This window comes from Castor canadensis, chromosome 13 (genome assembly GCF_047511655.1).
Source record: "Castor canadensis chromosome 13, mCasCan1.hap1v2, whole genome shotgun sequence".
Classification (NCBI taxonomy): Eukaryota; Metazoa; Chordata; class Mammalia; order Rodentia; family Castoridae; genus Castor; species Castor canadensis.
The window spans coordinates 48,173,771-48,194,396 of NC_133398.1; the positions used below are offsets into that span (position 1 = coordinate 48,173,771).

The 20,626-nt window shown below is 42.4% G+C and overlaps 1 protein-coding gene across 20 annotated transcripts in view; it reads left to right on the forward strand.

Moving 5' to 3' along the window:
* Positions 1-20,626, forward strand: part of Elavl2 (ELAV like RNA binding protein 2) — a 153,189-nt gene that overhangs the window by 18,697 nt on the left and 113,866 nt on the right. For 4 of the 20 annotated variants that reach the window (XM_074051691.1, XM_074051689.1, XM_074051706.1 and 1 more), the window contains exon 1: positions 4,489-5,036. The exons of 3 other annotated variants lie outside the window; for them this stretch is intronic. The gene's annotated coding sequence lies outside the window, so the exon portion shown is untranslated. Of the gene's footprint in view, positions 1-4,486; positions 5,037-9,045; positions 9,289-9,503; positions 9,685-10,121; positions 10,331-20,626 lie in introns of those variants that run through there. 13 more of the 20 variants (XM_074051690.1, XM_074051695.1, XM_074051707.1 and 10 more) reach the window with 9 other exon arrangements.

Here is a 20,626-nt window from a genome sequence, read left to right on the forward strand (position 1 = left end):
TTAATTTTGCATGAGATGTATCGGCTGCTGGAGGAAGCTTAGGAGAGGCAGTTAGCATCCCTGAAAGAAACGGACACGAGGCTAGGATTTGCCCTTTCTCACCTCCAGTTTTTCTTACCTCGATGTCCCCTTTCGTGCTGGCAGACGCGTGAGTTGATCCTCTAAAAGTTGCAGAGACGCAAGTTGATCCTGTAAAAGTTGCTCCTGAGTAAAGTACGGGGAAGATCTGAAGACATTCGTGGGAGCGTTTACAGAAATGATGGTGGATCCGAGGCTGCAAATGTATTTTCCGAAGCCCTCTGGGCACGTGCCAGAGCTCAGTGCGAACGTCGGCAGGCAAATCAGCTAAACTAGAATGAACATAATACAAATTTTGCCCAGAAAAAAAAGTGTGTGTTGGGGGAGGGGGAGCGCAAAATAGGCTGCTCTCCAGGATTTACTACAAACTAGTTACATTTGTGATTTTTAACACGAAATTCCTCTGACTTTAAAGTGTAAACAGGAACTTCAAGATTTAGGAGGAACTTCTGATGAGTATGTTCTTTTACTTTACAGTCCTCTTCCTGGAGCAGGAGAAAGTAAAGGATGTTTGTGATCCTGCTTTCTTCCGCCCCTGGCACTGTCCCTTCTGGAAGTGTTTGCAATAGAAAGATCCTTTGCAAAACAGTATTGGAGGTTACTCACCTTCCGATGAAAGACTTGCCCCTTTGCCAAGGGTGAAAGGAGCCCCAAGGGAAACTGGGGGAGGGGAGTAAAGGTGAGTATAGGCGTCTTGCTGTCATTCCCATTGGGTATTTCAAGGATGAAAAAACTCTGGAGTAGGTTCGCCAGACTTTTCCAAGACTATCTGGATTTACCCTCATTCTGCACGAACACCTTGATGAAAGGAATGCTTCTCCACGCAAGGAAAGGTATGCCAAGGAGGAAAGACAGAGGAAGGTGCACTGCGGCTGGGCTCTAACTCTCCAGGCGGTTTGTCACGATGACCGAGTTTTAACAAGAGCGAGCAAAAATAAACGCATTTCCGTGGAGCAGGGCAGTCTTTCTCTCAAAGTTCTTGGAATAAAACGTCCACAAGAAATGCAGTTTCCGTGTCTCATAGGAGACCAGGCTTTGCAAACCTCTTTATTGAGGGTTGCCAGCCTCTGTCCATGGTGCTAATTCCTACCCCATTCTCTTGCCGGTTGCCACGATCTAAACTCATTGCTGTCGAATTTCTCCACAACTTTTTTTGTGTGTATTTTTTAACTGTGGAAGGAAAGTTGACATGCTACTTTCAGAACAAAAAAGGTTATATAATATCTATATTTCTTATGCAACTTTTATACTGTTACATTTCAAACATTATGAGCACAAAACCCTCAAACAGCTCAAGAAACTAACAAGGAATAATACTTTAATTCATCTGAGAGGGTATGCCGTTTGAAATTTTCATCTTAAGTCAAATATTGTCAACTCATTTACATACCCAAACTGCATCATTTACTGTTTTAAAAAGTTATGAGTACTTTACAGAGCCTTTATTATAAAATGCTAAAGTCACTCCCTCCTCTGCCCTCAGGAGTGTAAGGGTTTATTTAGCTTACAGCAATATTGTCCATAATGGCTTTAAGTATTCCTGTGAGGGACTGCTCTTTTATAAAGAAACTTCAGTGAAATAATCAATTGAACTTATTACTTTTTCAGCTTTGAAACCATTCTTTTTGCAATTTTATCCACAACAAACTTTTTTTCTCCATCTTTAAACAGCTCCCTCAATCTCTCTCCTTATTGCTAGAATTCAAAATAATGCTGAAGACTTTGAAGATAGTATCAGAGCTAATATTGCTAAATCAGAATTTGAATATCTTTTAAATGCTTTTCTAATGCAAGTGGATAATTCTTTTGCTTTATTATGACTAAAGAGGGGTTGATTACCTTTTTGCTTAAGCTTGACTGAGATGTTTACACATAGCCTTTGTTAATTCCAAGAAGTACAGTGTATATTAATGTTATAGACCATGACATGAATTTCAAAGTGAAATCTACATCCAGATATCATTTGCTTTAAAGTGGCTGTATCCAGTTTTATTTATAAAAATTGGAGTACATGTTGCTTATGATACATCTATCCATTTAAAAAATTTAAATTTAAAAACCTCCATTTTATCTAGGAAGTAAACTAGCATTTTAGGGTATTTTCAATTTCTTAAATAATCTCACTCCTACAGAGCAAAAACAACATGTCAAAGATGACAATATTTTGAAAAATATTTCCTCCTCTGCCCACAGTGAAAAAGAGCATATGTAACATTTAATACTTTATATTTAAATGAACAAATTTACCATTTACCATGTAACATCTTTATATAAAACACATACTAGATTTTCATTGCTCCACACCCCCACCCCAGCTTTATATACCCCTCCATCCTTTTGGAAAATACACCCTTGCAACACACAAATCTTTCTTGTGAAGATATATACACTGGGTAGAAATACCCAGTTAGAAGGCACTTATATAATTGCAATGATAAAGATTTTCTTTAAAGTGCTGAGATTATATGAACACACAAAAGTAATGCAATACCAAGTTAAGAATATCATACCAAGGAGAAAAGACAATTCATTTCATAGATGCATCTGATTAAATCAAATAGCATTATACTTTTACTCAAGTTGTATTTATTTAAGAGTTATTTCTTTGTACTGAGCTGGAGGTAAGGGGAGGGGTTGAAGGAGATGACAACAAACTCAACCTTCTGTTAGTCACACTCTTGTCCTAGAGAGGGTACAGTCTTTCTTTTTCCCAGCCCCTTGACTTCATTTCTTCAAACTGATTTTTTTTTTCTTCTTCTTCTTCTTGCCCTGAGTTTCACCCAGGACTAGAGAAATTAAGACCCCAGGGGCTATTGTTATATAAAAAGTAAGGGAGGAGGTTAGGAAAAAAATGTAATGCTAGCTTTAAGGTAACATATAGATTCAGGCCTATTTTTCATCCCCTCCCAGTTATTGTCATGCAAAGTAATAGAACTCTGGACATTGTCATATGGGCTATGCAGAGATAAACACTTCTTCTGTTTTTGTTTTTCTTTTGCCATTAATCAGTTATCAACACTCCAGGACACTCTCAAGAAAGACAGATTTATTTTACCCACCCTTCCAAGTCATTTTGCTGAGACCATCTTTCCCCTTCCTCTCTTATGACACCCCAACCTTTCTGCAATCTTTCTTACCTGTGCCTTCTCTTTTCAGCATTCTCAAAGACTGTGACTAGTAGTAAGTAAACAAGTAAAGGATGTTTTTCAGAAAGACATGTGCCTCTAGAGAAAATATATTACACTGATTGTGTAAGAAATGCAAATACTGAAAGAAGTTGGCACTATCTTTCAAGACTAAAGAAGAAATTCTGGCTGGAAAGGAGCTTAGGTCAAGTGAATATTGTCTCTATTGATACCTCAAGATAAGCCCAAGGACTTCATTTTCATTTAAGAGGAAGAAATAAATATCATGAATAAAAGTGTATTTCAGCTTCCTGAATGTTATTAAAATATGGGTTTGTAACACAGTAACCTTCACCTATAAAGCAGAAACGTTGACAGTACTTGGTCTTCTGGTTAAACTTTCCAATCCTCAGAGAAAGAGCCCTGGTAAAGGTTCCACTATCCTCACAGTCAAGCATTACATGTGTGGTCCAAGAACTGTACCGCCAGCTAACGCAAAGGAGTGGCTTGTTCTAATTTTATATACAGATGCTCTTTTTGAGTCATCATACCACCCCCATGTGAAGGACCTTATCTCTACTCCGTACCTGTAATTCCTGGGCAGGATGATTCTCCTACTGTTTTCTATTCTGACATGAAGTGAAAGCTAATTCAAACCGTGTAGCTTTACTTAAAAGCATTTCTGACTTCAGACTTAACCTAAAAAGATGTTTTAAAAAACATCTCCAATATGCATATGTTAAAACAGAGAAAGACATACAATTGCCTAATATCTAACACACAATACTGGAACACAAATCGAAAAAGGCATGCGGGCAAGTAATGGATGTACATTCGTCCTTTCCACTCAGATCAAAGAGAGGGAGCTCTCAATGACTCATACATACCGGACAGAGTATAATGTTATAAAGAAATATGCCAAAGATGCAGCAGTGATGGAAAAGGAAATGAATCTTTCGGATGCAGAAAGATTTAAAAGGAAAGGAGCTTGTGCCATATCGCAAACTCTGATAGTACAGTTCCAACCCTCCCACGTTGCTCTCTTCCCATCTCTTTTTTGCTTCTTGCATTTCCCTTCGCCGCCAGTGTTAAGTGTGTACCTCCCCGCACAACTTACCTTGAAACGGGACTCCATTGAGCTCTCGAGAGTGACACAAGCTACTCGCCAATCGTATCATGCTGCTTCGCCTGGGCGGCCTCAATGGGAGCGCCTGGACCAATCAGAAACCTGGGGCGATGAGCAAGTTGCGTTGTGGTACGACTCGGCGTATACTTCCGCGCGTGCCGCCCGGGATAGGAGCCTGGCAGAGCAGCTGCACACACGGCAGTGCGGAGGCAGAGAAGGGGTTGGTGATACGGTGCTATAAATCTGTGGTCCAGTCCACCTCCCTTTTAAGACGTCCTCCCCCCTTATTTCTGTTCTCACTTAGAGATGCAGCAGCTTACTCCTGTAGCGACCTACTAAAAAGCAACAAGGAGAAAGACATCGTCTTTTTGAAAAAAACGTTCTTTCGTCTCTTTTCTTTGTTCCTTGGTTTGTTTTTCTTGCCCCTTTTTGTTTAGTTGAACGGCAATAGGAGGGTAGTCTCTCCGTCTTTTTAAACTCTCTTTTTTAAGTTCCCCCTCCCCTTTCATATTTTTTTTCGCCATTTGTTTTAGCATTGGACTTCGGGGTCGAAAGCGTTTCTTTTTATTTGCTTCTTTTAAGCCGAGCACAGTTTAGGTTTCGTGCTGTCTTAAGAGAACTATCCAGCAGCTTCTTGCTCATCCTTATTGGGAGAACTGCACCGTTACTTTAAAAACACACATACACAAAAACCTTAAGGGAGAAAGGTAAGTTTCGGTTTGGTTTCTTTAATCATTAGTTGCAGCGATGCGCTGGCAAACCCAGAAAACCTGTAAGTGAGCGGAATACAGAATGTGAAGTTAATTGCACATGTTTGCCTCATTTTAAAGCTACTGCTCTGTTTTTTTTTTTTTTTAAATTCTAAAGAGCTAGACTTAAAAAGACAGCGGACGCATGCTTACCGTACTGAAAATATTGCAAAATGTCAGTGGCAGAAACTCTTAAGTGGTCAATGTGGCCAGGGGAGAGGAGTACAATGGGAGGCTAGATGTGGAGTGAGCTTCGGGATGGAGGTTGGAAGTTCATTTCGTGGAAAGAGAGGGGTAACTTAGGTGTTGGGGAACACATGCCTCTACTTTCGCAAAGAAAACGGAGGACCGGAGGAGACAGAGGCTTTACTATCATGAAGGGGAAAATCAGAAGCCTGGACTTGCAGAATAGAACTGGGAAAAAAAAAAATCCGGCTTAATTGCATTAAACCAGCTAGCATGTGCTGGGGAGAAGGGGTGGCCAGATGGAATTTAGATGCTGCACCAGGCAGCGAGTTGTAGTTGACTGAGAAAAGTACATGCCGCCTTTGGGCTGGGGCTGGGCAGGAGCTAGGGTGGCTGGAAGCTGTCAAAACTCATCTTTGAGAGGTACGCGGGGCTCTAATTCATGGACGCCAAAGACCGTCATTTAGATTTAAAAGAAGATAGCCAATTTGAGGCCGAATCCTTAAGCCTGTACCGGATATGAGATTCCCTTTGTTCAGAAAACCGTAAATAAGATCCTTGGAGCTGTGTCTGTAAAGTGGCGGCTGCCTGGGAGCCTCGCTGAGCTGGGCGCTGGGAAGTGGATTGCAAGCCCTGTCCTTGGTCCTAGGCGGCTGAGTCAGTCATTCTTGGGGGAAAGAGGGGGTACCCCTTCGCAGCCACCCCGGGAGTAGACTTGGCTACGTAGCCTTCATCCCTCTCTTCCCCACTCCCCTTCCTGGAATAGCTATTGTTAAAATTGAGGCCAGGAGAAAGATGGTTGGGGATGAGAAGCTGGGCAGACAGGCACATGCTGCATTTTAACTTTTGTGATTTCTCGGGGTTTAGAAAAAACCAGCTGGCTTGCTACTGCGAAAGAGCAAATATCCCACGGTAGCCGTGGGAAAGAGGGAGGATGTTCGCTGGGCGGGGAGGGCGGGGGAGGTGGTGGTGGTGGAATGAGGTGCTGGCTTTGCCTAGGAGAAGTTTAAAATATTGGCACGGAGCTTGTGGGCGAGTGTGTGCGTGAGAGCACCCGTGTGGTGCCCAAGAGGCAGAGGACGGGAAAAGGTACAAAGCTGGCCGGGCTCATTAATTCCTCGCTGCTCTCCGTTCCACTCTCCCTCTGGGTTGCAAAGGCCAGCGCGTGCCAGCTTTCCCTTGGCTGGACGCTGCAGGGGCGGTGGGGACTAGGGATGGCAAGGTGACAGTGCCCACTACGGAGCTCCGCGGCCCACAGGACCTCGCGTGGCCATTGTTGCTTAATTTATGCCTAGCACGTTTACTACATACCCACCTATTTCACGTCTGTAAAGAATTCATAGGAGAGCTATACAACTGTGGAAAATTGAAGGTTGGGTATGTTCCCCCGTTTTCCATTTTCAAGTGTCGGTTAGCAAAACAGACGTCGAGACTGGGTATTTTCTCTCGTAATTACCAGCTGCAGGTCTGGCTTTATTGTGGCGAGGGTGAGAGAAATAGCCAACCATTTAGTATTTACTCTTGACACGGCTGGACAGGGATGGATGTCTCTGTACTTCTTCCCAGAAATGCAAGGATTCCCCTCCCCTCTCGCCCCCCCTCATCATGTATAAACATTGCAGTTGGTTAAGATTCTAAACCTTCACCCTTCTCCACACCTCTATATCTATCCTCAGGATGATGGGGTGGGAGATGAATATGTTTTATTTCCTAGGCCTACTCACTGCAACCTATAAAATATAGATTTAAAATTAAATGGGAGGAGAAAAAATACAGAGCAGACAATAGTAACCGAACAAATTATTTTCCTAATTGAAAATCAGTTCCTGAAGGTCAAGAAAAGGTTGTTTTTGTTTTGGGGGAACTGAAGGGTAGGAAATCTCATTGGGTCCTGTAAGACTTTCTTATAAAATGGCTTCTTAAATGGGACATCTGAGAGATTTGTAAGAATTTGAGCAAAGAAGTCCGCAAAAAAGAAAAAAACCCGTTGTGTTTCAAAGTCGCCTTTTGTGAGATTAAAAACTATTTTCCTTAGTTACTGCTGTCATTCCCTGAGTCTGTCTGAACAACAGGCCCTATGGCTTCCCCTTCCCTCTTTTAATCAAGCGCTCCAGCACCCCGCTTTAAAAGCTGACCTGTTCTAGAGTTCTCCACGAAAATGCGAGATTGTAGACAGAAATGGTTTGGTAGACTTGGAAAAATCTGTTGGGAGGGAAGAGAGAGATCTCCCATAACTTTGAGAAGACAGCTTCAGGAAGTAGGGCGTAGAGCACTGTAAGAGTTTTAGGTTTGGATTAGGTAGGCCCATTTTCTCTTAATATTTGGGAACTGGCATTCTTAGCAAGCCCCAGTGCATGGATGGGAATATTATAATTAACTGTTTAGAGGGAGGTCATAGAGGCGCAGGCGCCTTGAGCCGTTTTCCCAGGAATCCTTACAAAGTCAGTTAAGGTCATTTAATTGTAAATCCGAATTTGGGGTGACACGAAATGCTGATGTAGAATCAATCAGCTATTTCCGGTGTCCCCAGCGTGGGTCCCTCAAATTGAGGGATACCTGTCTCCATTTCAACCATAGTTGTTGAGTCCCTTACTTTATTATATTTGATTTGACTTGCCAAGAGGGTAAATTTGCTCGCTCCCCACTCCCGCCTGGGTTACAGGAGTGCTTCCCACCCCCGCCTGTCGCGTGGGGGCGGGGAGCACTGGGCGCCCTTAGCGGACCTTGCTGCATCAAACCCGCATCATGCCCTTGAAGCTGTAACCTCGGTCACGTTCTTGCGGCGACTCAGTCGCCCACTGCTCAGTTCTTTTCTCTTAACTTCCTGCAATTTCAGGTAGGTATGATGACAGGTGATGTTTTAAAATGTAGTCTTTTAAGGGGAAGGATTCAAACGGAAGGCTTTGTAATGAAAAAAAAAAAAATCCCAGTACTACAGGTGCTCTCGTAATTAAGCGGACCAGCAGGTGTAAAAACGTGCTCTTGCTGCGTGGTTCGGGCATCGGTTTGGGTTGAGGACAGGCACAGGTTTTTTGGGGGAAAGGGGATTGAGCCAGGCATGGGGGTGGGACAAGGCGCAGCAGCGATGGGACGCCCCCTCGGTGAAGAGTTGGCCATTGGGGTTCCTCGTGGGGGGCACTGGAAGGATGCAGGCTCTTGCACGGTTGAGAGTAGGATTTTCCACTTTACTTTTGAAGCAGAGGATAGGTACAGCTACTCAGGGCTTATTTAAACATCAGCTTCTGTCTAGAGAGGTCGAGAAGGCATCAGGACCAACCCTTTAGTTTTCCGTCGAGGGACAGGGACAGGCTATTAGGCTTTGAAGTATGGGGAGAAAGCCTTTTAACTTGCATTGTGCATGTATATCCGTATATGCCCATAAATATATCTGATACACACATACATATATCAAAGTAACCCCCGCGCCAGCCTTTGGCTCCTGGTTAGTGCTCAGAAGAACCTCAGGGTTTGCAAACTTGCACCTGGAATCTGCTGCCTCTAGGCTCATGACTCTCCCAGCAGTCTAGGGAACCCTGGTCCAGGAACCTGGTGGGAATCGCCAGGTGGAGGGACCTACCCAAGCGGCCGCAGCCCAGAGTCCCCTCTCCCTAGGCGGGCACAGACCCGCGGGGTGGCGGGGAAGGCAGGGCACGCGCCGGCGGGCAGCAGCCTGGGCGCCTCTGAACTCGCTGTCGGCCCCGCCTCCTGGCGCTCTTCCAGGCAAGCCCCTCCTCCCCGCCCCGCTACAAACGGCGGGACCGCGGCGCCGGGGCGTCACTGAGGCAGCAGCCGGCCGGGTGAGGAGGGCAGGCAGGCGGTGGGTCGGTCGGTGGCGTGGCGCGGGTAGGGCGGGGTTCCATCAGGTTTCCAGACCGCGTTCCCGCCGCCGCCGCTGCCACCGCCGTTGCCACCACCACCGCCACCGCTTCTCGGCGGGCGAACGAGCCAACGACTCCCCCGCGGCTGTGCTGTCGGCCAGCAGCACGAGTGGAGCGGTAGTAGCTGCAGCTCCGAGTCGCAGCAGGCAAGTGCGGGGGGCGTGGGGGCGGAGACGATGGCGCTGTGCCTGGCCGACCCCGGGTCCTTCTCGGACGCCTAGGTTTTGCGTGCCGCCGCAGCGCCGTGCAGGATATGGCCTGGGCTCCGCCCGAGCCTGGTCCGGGCGGGCGCAGGGCGGGAACGCTGGTGGGGGGGTGGTGAAGGTTGTGCCCGAGAAGTTCCTAGAGCTCGGCCTCTTGGCGCGGGCGGGCGTGGAGGGAATTGCGCGCCTAGGGTGGTGGCACCGCCCCTCTTGTGGGGACAGGCTGATTGGGGACAGCGGGAGCCAAACGGGGCCAGTGGCGCCAGGGAGCGTGCACGGGCGTGGACATAGTCGGTGCCGCTGCGTGTAGCACGAGGGGGAAACTGCGCCGAGACGCAGGTGAGTGTATTGGAGGGAAAGTGGGGGAGGGGGCTTTTCTGGAAGAAGGGCAGGATTCCTGTGGAGGGCTGGCGTGTCCGCCTGGTGGGAGGACATGTGCTCTGGGTTCTCCTGCCGAGAGATGGTTTCTGGCGTGTGCCCACTTTGTATGGCGCCTCCTGGAGCGCAGTCCTTGGTGCTCCTGGGGGCGTTTGGAGACTTGCAGCGGCCACGCGGTGTGTGAAGGTGGTTTCAGTGAGGCCGTGGGCGCTCTGGGCAGGAACAGGGATGATTCCTCTTGTACTCATGTGTTAGGTGAGGTCGCAGCTAACGGCCACATCGCGTCCCTGGTTTGCGCTGGCTCGTGGCGCGCTGCGCGGGAAGCGCCGGCGCTCTGCCCGGCGGGCTCAGCGGCTCTGGGATTTAGCTCCTTCGCAGTGGTTGCGGCATTTGCTCCTACAGCTCCACCCCTAGGGACCGCCAGCTGCGGCCCTGGTGCGAGATGGGCGTGCGTGCATTGGTGAGATTGGAGGAGCCAGGCCCGACCAACCAACCTCCCTTCGCCGGCAGGTGCTCCTCCAGCGGCGGTGACAACGACCAGCAGTCTTCCCACGAGAAAGCCTACTTGTTATCCTTGAGGGCCAGAGCGCAAACACCATGCCTCTAGGTGCGAGCTGTGAGCATAGAGTTGTAGCTGACCATATGATGACTTAAAATTGTGCGCATATTGAAACACCATCTTTATGATAAAAATTTTCATCTCCCGTTTTCTTTCTACATTTTCTGAAAACGTGGGAAAAGGAGTAATTGCTACCTGTTTTCTCCCCTTATTTATTCTCTCTCTCAAAGGACAGTGCTTAGCAATGCCAAGATGTACTACCTCTGGCAAGGACAAAAGAGCGTTTAAATTAATTTTTCTTCGATCCTACACGAACTAATTGTGTTTACAAAAAAATACAGCTGAGTTAAAAAACTTTAAGCAAATATGTCCAGTGGGAGGTTATTTCCCCTAACCCAAAAGTGAAATCTTTTTGTCTCTGATTCTGTTCAGTGGCCCTTGACAACTTAAGAATTGTTTTTCCAGAGTCGAGTTTTATATTTGTGCTATTTGGTGTTTTCTTGTTGAAGCTGACCTGAAATCTCCATTTTGGTGAAGCTCTCCTGGATCCACTTGCTCATCTGGCCTGGGAGAGAAGGAGGGGAAGAAGAAAACATCTGCCAGATAATGGCTGGACAGGGGTAGAGAAAATTGGATACACATTATCTGCAGTTTTCTGATTCCTCTTTTGGCTTTTCCTCTTTGAGAGAGTATTTTTGTGTGCCGCACTGACCCTTATTGCCTATTTGGGTAGCTTCATCTTAGGGTAATGAGGTTTTTTTCCCCTCTCTCAAAGAGGGAACCTCAGGATGTTAAGCCTACTTCACCCCTTTGCCTTCATGGGTTTCTTCAGCATACTATGTTAGAAATCATGACAAGTCAAGTGTTCTAGTTGCGTACGCTCTTTCTCTCAGTTCAATAGAATTTTAGTTTTAGGATATGCTCCTTTTATAGAACAAGAAGACAGTGCTGGTTAGTGTCTGCCAGTCTACCTGTTCACTACAGAACCTTATTTTCGTGTTTTAGGCCAAGATGTGTTGTTGGAGTTTGTTTTTGGAATAGGCCTTTGGTTGCTTGGGGTTAGTTAACATTTCTTCAACAGGGAAACAGGTCCTGTTCCTGTTTCTGCAGTTTTAGTTAGGGAAGAACAATGCTTGTTGCAAGTGAAGTGGCATTTCTGTTGCCCCATTCCCTGAACCTGCCTTTTGGTTCTTGTATGTAGGCAGATATTCTTGGCTGAATCCCTGTAACTACCCTCAGCTATTGGTGCTTTTGTAGTTAACATGAATGTAATTAAAAAAAATGCTTCCTCCTCTTCTAGAAGCAAGTCAAGTTCTCTTTAAGGACAGCATAGAAGCATCTAGAATACTCTCATCTCTAAGTTGGGATCAACCTTTTCTCTTTCTTTGTTTAAGATACATATTTTTAAAACTATGACAATTTTCAGGCATTCACATGGCACAAGAGCACCACAATGGCAAATTATCCTTAATTTTTTTTTCTGCAAAAGACTGGACATCGACACCCTTTGTCAGTTTGATTGCTTCTCTTTGTGGTAGGGTCAAGTTCTTTTGCTCTCATTTAAAAACTTACTAAATCTAACAATGCCCTCACATTCTTACTGCTACCTTTATTACCCATTATGTTTATTTGAAAGTGAGAAAGGCTAGAGATCTGTGGTACTTAACTTAGTTAGGTTATTTTTTGGTAGCATTGTAGGGGGGCTGTATAGATGGGTTGATACTGGTCCTGAATGGTGTGCCACCGTGTGGAAAATCTGCCCATAGCAGTCCACCCGGGTTCTTTCTGTTACCTTGGATACTTAGCTGGACAGGCTCATAGTAAGCTACCACATTTTATTCTTTTTTTTTTTTTCTTCTTAATTTATCATGTGTACGTGGCTAAAAGCAGGGCTGCTGTACAGGCTTGTGACCTGTGCTGTTGCACACCCCCCCATCTTGAAATTCTTAGGAACGTTTGAACAAGGGATTTCCATAGATCATGTAGCTTGTCCTGGTTAGATGCTTTCTCACTTGTCTTAGTGTTTCGTTGATACGTTATAGAACTATTTGCAGGCTTTACGTGCTTGTGATGCCACACCCAACTCTATGGAGGATATAAAATGCATAAAATGTTCACTTGCTTTAGCTGGTTTCATTGTACTGATGTTGATGTCTTTGCTGGTTCTGGTTCTTCACAGAACCCACATATCGTAGTTTAATGCCAAATCCGCTGTTGCATGTATTTCTAATTCGGGAAGAACGTTTATTGCGCATTTATTTGGTTCAAGATACTGGCTGGTTTACAGCACTCATTGATTATTCTTTTTGCATTTTAAGTGATATAAATCTTTTAAGCAGAAACAGAAGACACATTTGAAAGACAATGTTTGCTTTAAGGATTTTGTATCTGTAAAAGATATATGATTATAGCTTAAATGATAGCTTTTGGAATCTGAATTAAAAGAAATTATCATTATAAAATACTAGATCTTATGGCGTATTTAGGAAAATTTTTAGTAACAAGAAAAGAACAGATTTGGCTTTTAACTTGTTTGATGTGAATCATAACTTTAATTTTAGTAAGATCAGTAGGAGAATGTATTTCAAGGGAAGATTTCCTATATCGCATGCTATAAAACAAAAGGTGACTCTTGTGTGAGCAACCTGTGCAAGGTGCATTCTCATTCGCTTCCTGCATCTTCAAAACCAATGCTAAGTTTGTGGAGAGTGGTCTTTTGAAAAATATCTATTTTTGGAACTGGTGTTATTTTCTCAGCTATGGGTTAGGCTTTGAAACAGTTTCATTGATGTTCTTAACTGCATGTTTCCCTTTTGACTGTTGTTGAGTAGTTTTATGTGATGACAGCTACAGGTTTTTCTTGTGAGACTTCATGCAGAGAAAGAAGACTTTGGAAAGCTGCAGAATAGGTAAAACAAACAAGGAGGTTTTAAGAATAGGTGGCATGGTGTTAAAACCAAACCGGTTTGTGTGTTGTCATATTAATAGCAACTTAACCCTGGTGTTTTCTTTTATTCAGTGTGAGGTTTTGTATTATACATCTATATTAATGATTCTATTTTGTCAGTTTTTGACTGAAAATAAACAGCAAATAAGATTTGACACTCAGTGGGCTGGAGGTGTAGCTCAATTGGCATAGCATTTGACTAGTAAGCGTGAGGCCCTTGGTTCAGTCTCCAGTACTGGAAAATAAATGGATTTGACTTCTAAAATCCTCTTTAAAGGAATTTTAAAAGTAAGAATTTCTTATTTAAAAAAGTACGACATTATTTTAGTGGACTTATGGTGAAATAGTATAATGAATTTTTTTTTTTTTTTTATTAAAGAAAAACACATTGAAGATTTTGTTTTAGTCCCTTCTGTAGTTTGGATTTCTAGGTTGAGGCATTTGTATACTTTCCCTGGTCTTAATTTGTGATTGATTAATCAGACATTTTTTCCTGTGATTTAAAAAAAGTTTGTTTCATGAAAAGGAAATACATGTTTTAAATGATTACCTTTTCTTTTCCTTCAGAATTTTGTTGTTGTGGGCTTTTCCATTATTTCACCAACTTTAAAGACTACATTACTGGACTATCCCCAAAGTCTCTTTTTTCATAAATATCAAATGAGTAAACTATTCAGGATGGGATTTTATTTCCTTTCACTTTTTGTAACCAGTGGTCAGACTCACTTAAAGCTTTAGTATACACTTTAACTAATTTTACCTTCTTTTGAGAATAGTGGGTAATAGATGTTTTGAAATTCTTAGCTTTCCCATATTTCCTCATTGTGGAGTCATTGTAAAATTGAAACTTGTTAATATTGTGGAATCTGAAAGCTGAAGGCCTTACCTCCCTAGGAGATGCACATACACAGAAATTTCAAGTTTTTACCATCTTGCCTTCCAGAGTAAAGATTATTAAAATGAGGTTGTGTGAAAAATAGGACTTTGGAAATCAGCTCTGTCCAACACTGATGAGAGCAGGATGAAGCCATTAAATAGGTTCCTGTCTGCTGTTGAGTTAGCAGTGTGGGCCTGTAGCTTTCTTGGATGGATGACTCTAAGCTCGCCTGTCTCTTCATAGTTTGTTTTAAAATCCGTTCTTTTTTTGTAAACAAATATTACACTTGTAAGGTCTTCTTGTGGGCATATTGCTGCCAGTTTATCTGCTGAGTTGTCTTGCCTCAGTAGGTTTTGTCACTTGGGTCGAAATTCTTAATTTAGCAGAGGCAGGTAGAAAACGCTAGCGTGGAAGTCTGAATTTTCCAGCACCTGATTTTGGTTCAGTTGCCTATGTCTTTGGTCATTTAACTTTTTAACATAATACCTCATGTTTCTCATCTCGAGGACCAGGTAAAGAAGAACATATTAAAATATAGGAATTTTGGATAATGTCTCACTGAATTGGAGAAGTGGCAATAGATTACTAGATAATCCTTACAGATTAGCTTTCAGTGCATTATTATTGTGAACCATTGCTTATTTTTTGGACAGTAATGGGGTTTGAACTCTGGGCCTCAAGCTTGCTTGGTAGGTGCTCTACCACTTGAGCCATTCCATCAGCTTTGTTTTAGGTTGGATATTTTTGAGGTAGGGTCTCACAAACTGTGTGCCTGAGCTGGCTTCAAACCACGATCCTCCTATCTCTGCCACTTGAGCAGCTAGAATTACAGGCATGAACCACTGGCATTTGAAATTTTTTTTTTTTTTTTTTTGGGTGGAGATTGAATCTGGGGTCTCATGAATGCTAAGCTCGCTGAATATGCAGTACCACTGGCTCTACCTACATTCCTAGCCCATCATATGTTTATTTCTGCCACGGGGGAAAAGAAAAATTACAAACTACAGGAGTTTTTGAGAGTTGTGGCTTTGAACATTTCAATATGGAAATAGATATATTTCTGATGGAAATAGGAAGGAAAATTTAAAATACATTTTCCTTGGAAATTAATGGTAAAAATGACGTGATAGTATGAGAATTTAGCCAGCCATCATTCTGGGAATATAAATTCTTAATTTAAAATTTCCATATTTTTCAGTGAAAAACCAGAATTTCAAATTTGAGCATTTGTATTAAGATAATCAATCCATATTTTCCTGATTTGAATTTTAATCTCTTATCAAGGTTCTGTTCCTATGTATCACAAAATGGAGTTTACCTAGAACTACATTTTTTTTCTCTTGCTTGATTCAGTTCCCTCTTACCATCCCCAGTGAAAAGTCATTGATGGATGCCTTGCCAAATAAGTTATTGGAAACTGCTCAGTTGTTCAGTTTTTAAAGGATGTTTAGCACTTTTTTATTCTTTAGGCATCATTTGTGTATATCAGAAATACAAGAGCTATTTCTCAAGGCAAATAAATCACATTGTATTTGAAAATAAATTCAGTGAATTGGGTAAGGTAGGGAAAATATTCCTGGAATTGATCTCACTTGATCTTGTTTCCTTTGAACTGCTGTTCACAGTAGAAAAAGTGTGATCTATTTCACAGATGCTGCGTCTTTACTGGACGTACCTTTGGTGACATGGGGTGGACTCACCCACCTTTATTGCGGAGATGTCTAGAATGTATTCCATATACAATGTTTATTAGACAGTGAACAAGTTTTTATAACCTGTTCTCAGGTGTGGTCTGTTTCTTTTTGAGTTTATTCAACACCTCTCTCTTCTCTGTGTATTGCTCTGTAATTGCTGGTTTATTTTATTTAAACCCTGAATATACTTTCTGACTGATGGCTGTAGCTTGCTCATGAACTTTTCCCAAATACCAGGTCATGGGTCTTTTTGCCTTTCATCCCTTCTCTTTTATCACCTCTCCAAGGAACTTGTACTAGCCACAGCCTTCCTGTCTGTTTGCTCTATGACCCTTGGCTGTGCTTCTCAGGCTTGTGCTGGTATTTCAACTTCTAACTTAGTAATTCTGGGTCAGGTGAAACCTACTCATTGTCCCCTCATTTTCTTCTCTTATTGGTACTTTTGCATTGTCTCTGATGTGTTCTGTTACATTTTACCACTGAAGAATATCTTCTGTGATCAAGTGAATGGGTGCTGTGTCAGGGAGAATTAGGTATCAGTGGACATATCATTTGTGCCATAGGTCCCAATTGGTGGCTTGTGAGCAGCTGATGGCCTGTAGCCATTTAATTTGGCCTGAACTGTTATTTTTAAAAGTTGTGAACTACTGACTTTGCACTGGAAAATACCATGTAAAGATCCAGAGTCATATTTCTTGTCTTTTGAGAAATTGTAGGGGGGACCCATTGACACTGAACCTGCATTCATCAGCTGTACCCTTAAGATGAAGCATGGGGTGAGTTTGGAATAAGTCACTGCCTGGTCTTTGTGGATGATTGAGTTTGTGACTCTAATGCTATAATTCCTAAAGTCAAGATAATGAAAAAGTTTACTCACATATTAAAAAGGTACTAGTTCTAAAAATTTGGTTGTTTTTCTTTTTCTTTTGTCTACAAATAATGTTTGTATTATGTTAGGCTGGTGATTACATTACACATTTCGATCTTATGGTCTCCCTTACTTCAATTAGGGAAGTCTTGTATAGGGGTCTCTTTCCTTCCTTAAAACTTTCGTTGCAATAGTTTTTCCTCCTTTTTACAAGATGCACTTCTATCTGCCTTGCTTACCTTTTTTCCTCCTTTCTCCTGGGATTTTAGACCTGTCTCCATCAGGAGTGGAGTTACAAGCTAACCCCGCCAGTGGTTAGCTTATATTTGTTCAGATGCTTTGAGGTCAGCAGAAGATTCGTGAGGATGTGAGAAGTAATAGGATGCTATGAGCTGGTTGAAAGAGGTTCTCAGCTCACCTGCTAACCTTGTTGCTGATGGTGCCAGCTTAGAAAAGACAGTCTCCCCTTAGATGACTGTGAAAAAGAGCTGATGGGACAGGCTACCAGGTGTGAGGTTTATTTGTATGTTGTTTCTCTCCCTCCTACCCTTACTCTTTTTAGTCTTCCATCTTATCTCCCCCTCTCTAGAAACAGCAGGGCAGCTTTAGCAAAGCTCTCTCCTGTGTGTGCAATAGAGAAGCTGATGTGCTAGCAGAAGTAGAAAGACGCCACATGTCATGTTTGGACCAATGCTGCAATTTTATTTTACAATAAGGAAGGTGGGTATTATTAATCTACTCCTGATCATAATAGAATGATTTGAATAGCAGAGAGTAACTTTGGTGTGTGTTAATGTCTAGGGAGATGAATACAGATGAATGCTAAGTAGGTAGAAAATGTCAGTGTAGAGCCTTCCTTTTGGTGACTTTAAACACTTACATTTCTAGTTAACTTTTTGTTCAGCCTGGCAAACAGATAAGAAGATCTGTTTTGTCAACCCAGCATTAATGTAGCTTCTGAGGCGGAACAATGGCCATAACGCCCTGCTCTCCTGGCAGCCACTTGAGCTAGGCCAGTTAGAGTGATGAATCAGATTGTGTCTCTGTATTGAATATCTTAGCAAAACTCTTCAGAATAATAGGAGCTTAATGTTGGCAGTTTTAAAAACTGGTGTGGTCCATAGCCTAGCTAATTTCTAGTTTTTTGATATTTTGGGTGTGAATAAAAATATACACTTTAAGAATTACTTTTGAATTAGTAATTTTTAAATTAGTACAGATACGTTCTGAGCTTAGTTTTTGAGAGTAGTTCTTGGTACTAAGCATGTCTCATGATCATGTGATTCTTTTAGATCAATATGTTGCTCATTTTTGATGCTTAATGGGTGTCTTGTTTGTTGAGTAGAGGTGGAAAATTGAGAATTGGCTAAACAAACAAACAAGCTTTTTGTATATCTCTGAAGATTGGGAGTCAATTTCAAGGAACTTTAAAGTGCAATAAGAATGATTTTGACATGTGTGAGTTGGTGGTTAACTTGGAGTCTAGATGCTTTCCAAATTCATCTAAAGTTTTTATTGTGCACATGTCTGTATGTTTAGTTGGAGAATATTTTAAAAAATCATGTTTTGTATTGGCAGTATGCTCAGAACCCAGGAAGGTTGTATAATATTTACTGTTTCATCATATGTTACTAAGTACTAGATACTGAAAGAGCTTTGGAGAAGTTTATAGGACATCCTTGTCCTTGTACCCTATTCTTTAGTGTGTCTGCTTAAGGAGAGTGGTAGAAAGTGCTACTTAAGAAAGATCATAAGCACTACCCCCAACACTCAGGAGTTTAGAAAATAAGTCTTGAGGAATTGAGAGAAGAGACATATTTTTGTATTCTGGGCATCAGCAAAACAGGTGAAGTTGTTGCATACTTATTTGGGGACAGAAGTTTGGCTTTTCTTGGTCAGTTTTGTCTGTTCATTTGCTTTGTTTTTGTGTCGCCTTTCCTCCCCTTCCTCCATGTCATGTTTGTTCCTTTTGAGTTTCTTTTTGTGATTATAATAAATGTTTTCTGGTTTGCCAGGAGCCCCATCACAGGTGAAAAGTATTTATGCAGAAGAACCTGCCGAATTCTAAGTTGTGGCTGGGGAGAGGTGCTGTGACTCCCTTAATTCTGCTATTGTCTCAGAAGAAGGGATCAAAAGCACATGTGTGAAACTACATGACACCCAGATTTTTCCTCAAAGTTTTATTCTCTCAACAGCATTATGTGCCAGCAACCTCCCTTGGATATAACAATTGTTTTTCAGAACACCTGGGAAAAAGTTGTAATGATTATGTTTCTTTGGCTCCTTTCCTCTCAGAAGTGTAGCTCCAAGAGAAAGTAACCAGGCAGAAGCAGGGATGGTTTGAAAGGCTGGATCTACATCTTCTGCTTGAGTCTTCCTCCTGCCTAAATTCGTATCCTCCAGCAGCTTGTGTTCTCAGGGTCACTGATGGTAGCTTTCTCCTGTCAGTTCTTGGTGTCCTCCAGTCTGCCTGTTGCCTTTGTGCATTAATAGCATTTCCTTATACATAGATGTTTAGTTCTGAAAGGTGATTGAACAGCCTATATATTGTTTCATCTTCTTGGTTTGCTGGAAGAGCGCATTCCCTTCCTTAGTTGGAACTGGCAGTTTAGCTGTTTGGGAATAATTTGTATTCTTGCTTATTGGTGTCCGACTCCAAACTTGGTGTTGCCCTGCCAAGGTTAGCAATTAATAATCATTGTTTTGAGGATGATAGGGAGCAAAAGTTTGATTTCATAATGAATAATATAGTTTGTGATCTAGACAGGAACAGTGAAGAGAACTCTTTTGGTTTTCCTCTTGTACAACTTCTACAGTAACTTCTGAATTACTGCCTCTTAAGAATGCAGAGTAACAAATTTTATGTTAGTTAGTCAAATTTGCAGTGTGTTGAGATGGGACAGCAGCAAGCTACCTGTGTTTAGTTGATGGTTGACTTGAGTGTTAGGAAGACAGAAAGGCTGGGTTATAGAGTTAAGTGGTAGAGCACTTGCCTAGTATGTGTAAGACCCAGTACTAGAACAAAATAAATATGAAAATAAAATTGTCTTGGCTATTCTTGGTTTAAAGGGAAAAAAAGGAAGACAGAAATACATGGAATCAGTAGTTGAAGGTGGTGTGCCACCCAACTGATGGATCCACGAGATGGAGTGTTTCCTCTAACACGATGATACAGTGTGGTGGATCCTTACCACAGATCCCTGGGGAAATCATTTTATAGGTGAGGAGAATGAGGCTCAGTGATCAAGGGATTTGCCCAGGGATACAGTTGAGTAGTGAAGGAAGTAGGAACCCGGTGTGACTCCATGGATTCTAGAATGATGCTCCTTCTCCTACTCCTGGCAGTTTGGCTGATTAGGGTTTCGGCTGCCTGGGACCAGAGAGACAAATCCAAGAGGAGGCTTGTAATATTTGAAGAATGCCTTACTTCTGTTAGGGGTGCTATATGGCAAAAGGAGAGCCGCAACTCTTATCTCATCTTCAGGTCTGTTTGTTTGGTTCCTCAGTGGTGGGACTACTGTACCAGGTTTTTAATCTTTTATTTAAAAAACATTTTTTTTAAGATTCACATTGGTTCCTGTAGCATTTCCAAGAGAATGCCTACAACTTATTCCTCAGGGCCAGGATTCTATACCAGGATTTTTTTTAGGTCCATGACTAGGTGACTTCTGGAAGTGATTCTGTCACAGGCTGGTGTCTTCCTGGTGCCAGCTGGCAGTCTTGACTTGCAGAATTACTTTTTGGAATCATATGAAATAGAGATTGGTTATTTTCTGTAAGTGAGAGAATGAAGACACTGTCTTCAGGCTTATTTTAGGATGCTGTAAAATTGAAAATACTCTATTCCCAGTGAAAGTGACATTCAGATAACCCTGGGTCAGTGTAGTGGAGACTCTGCAAAGTCTGTTCTTTTAAACTTGTTAGGTTTTTGAAACAAATGTGTTCTAAATCTGGTGGG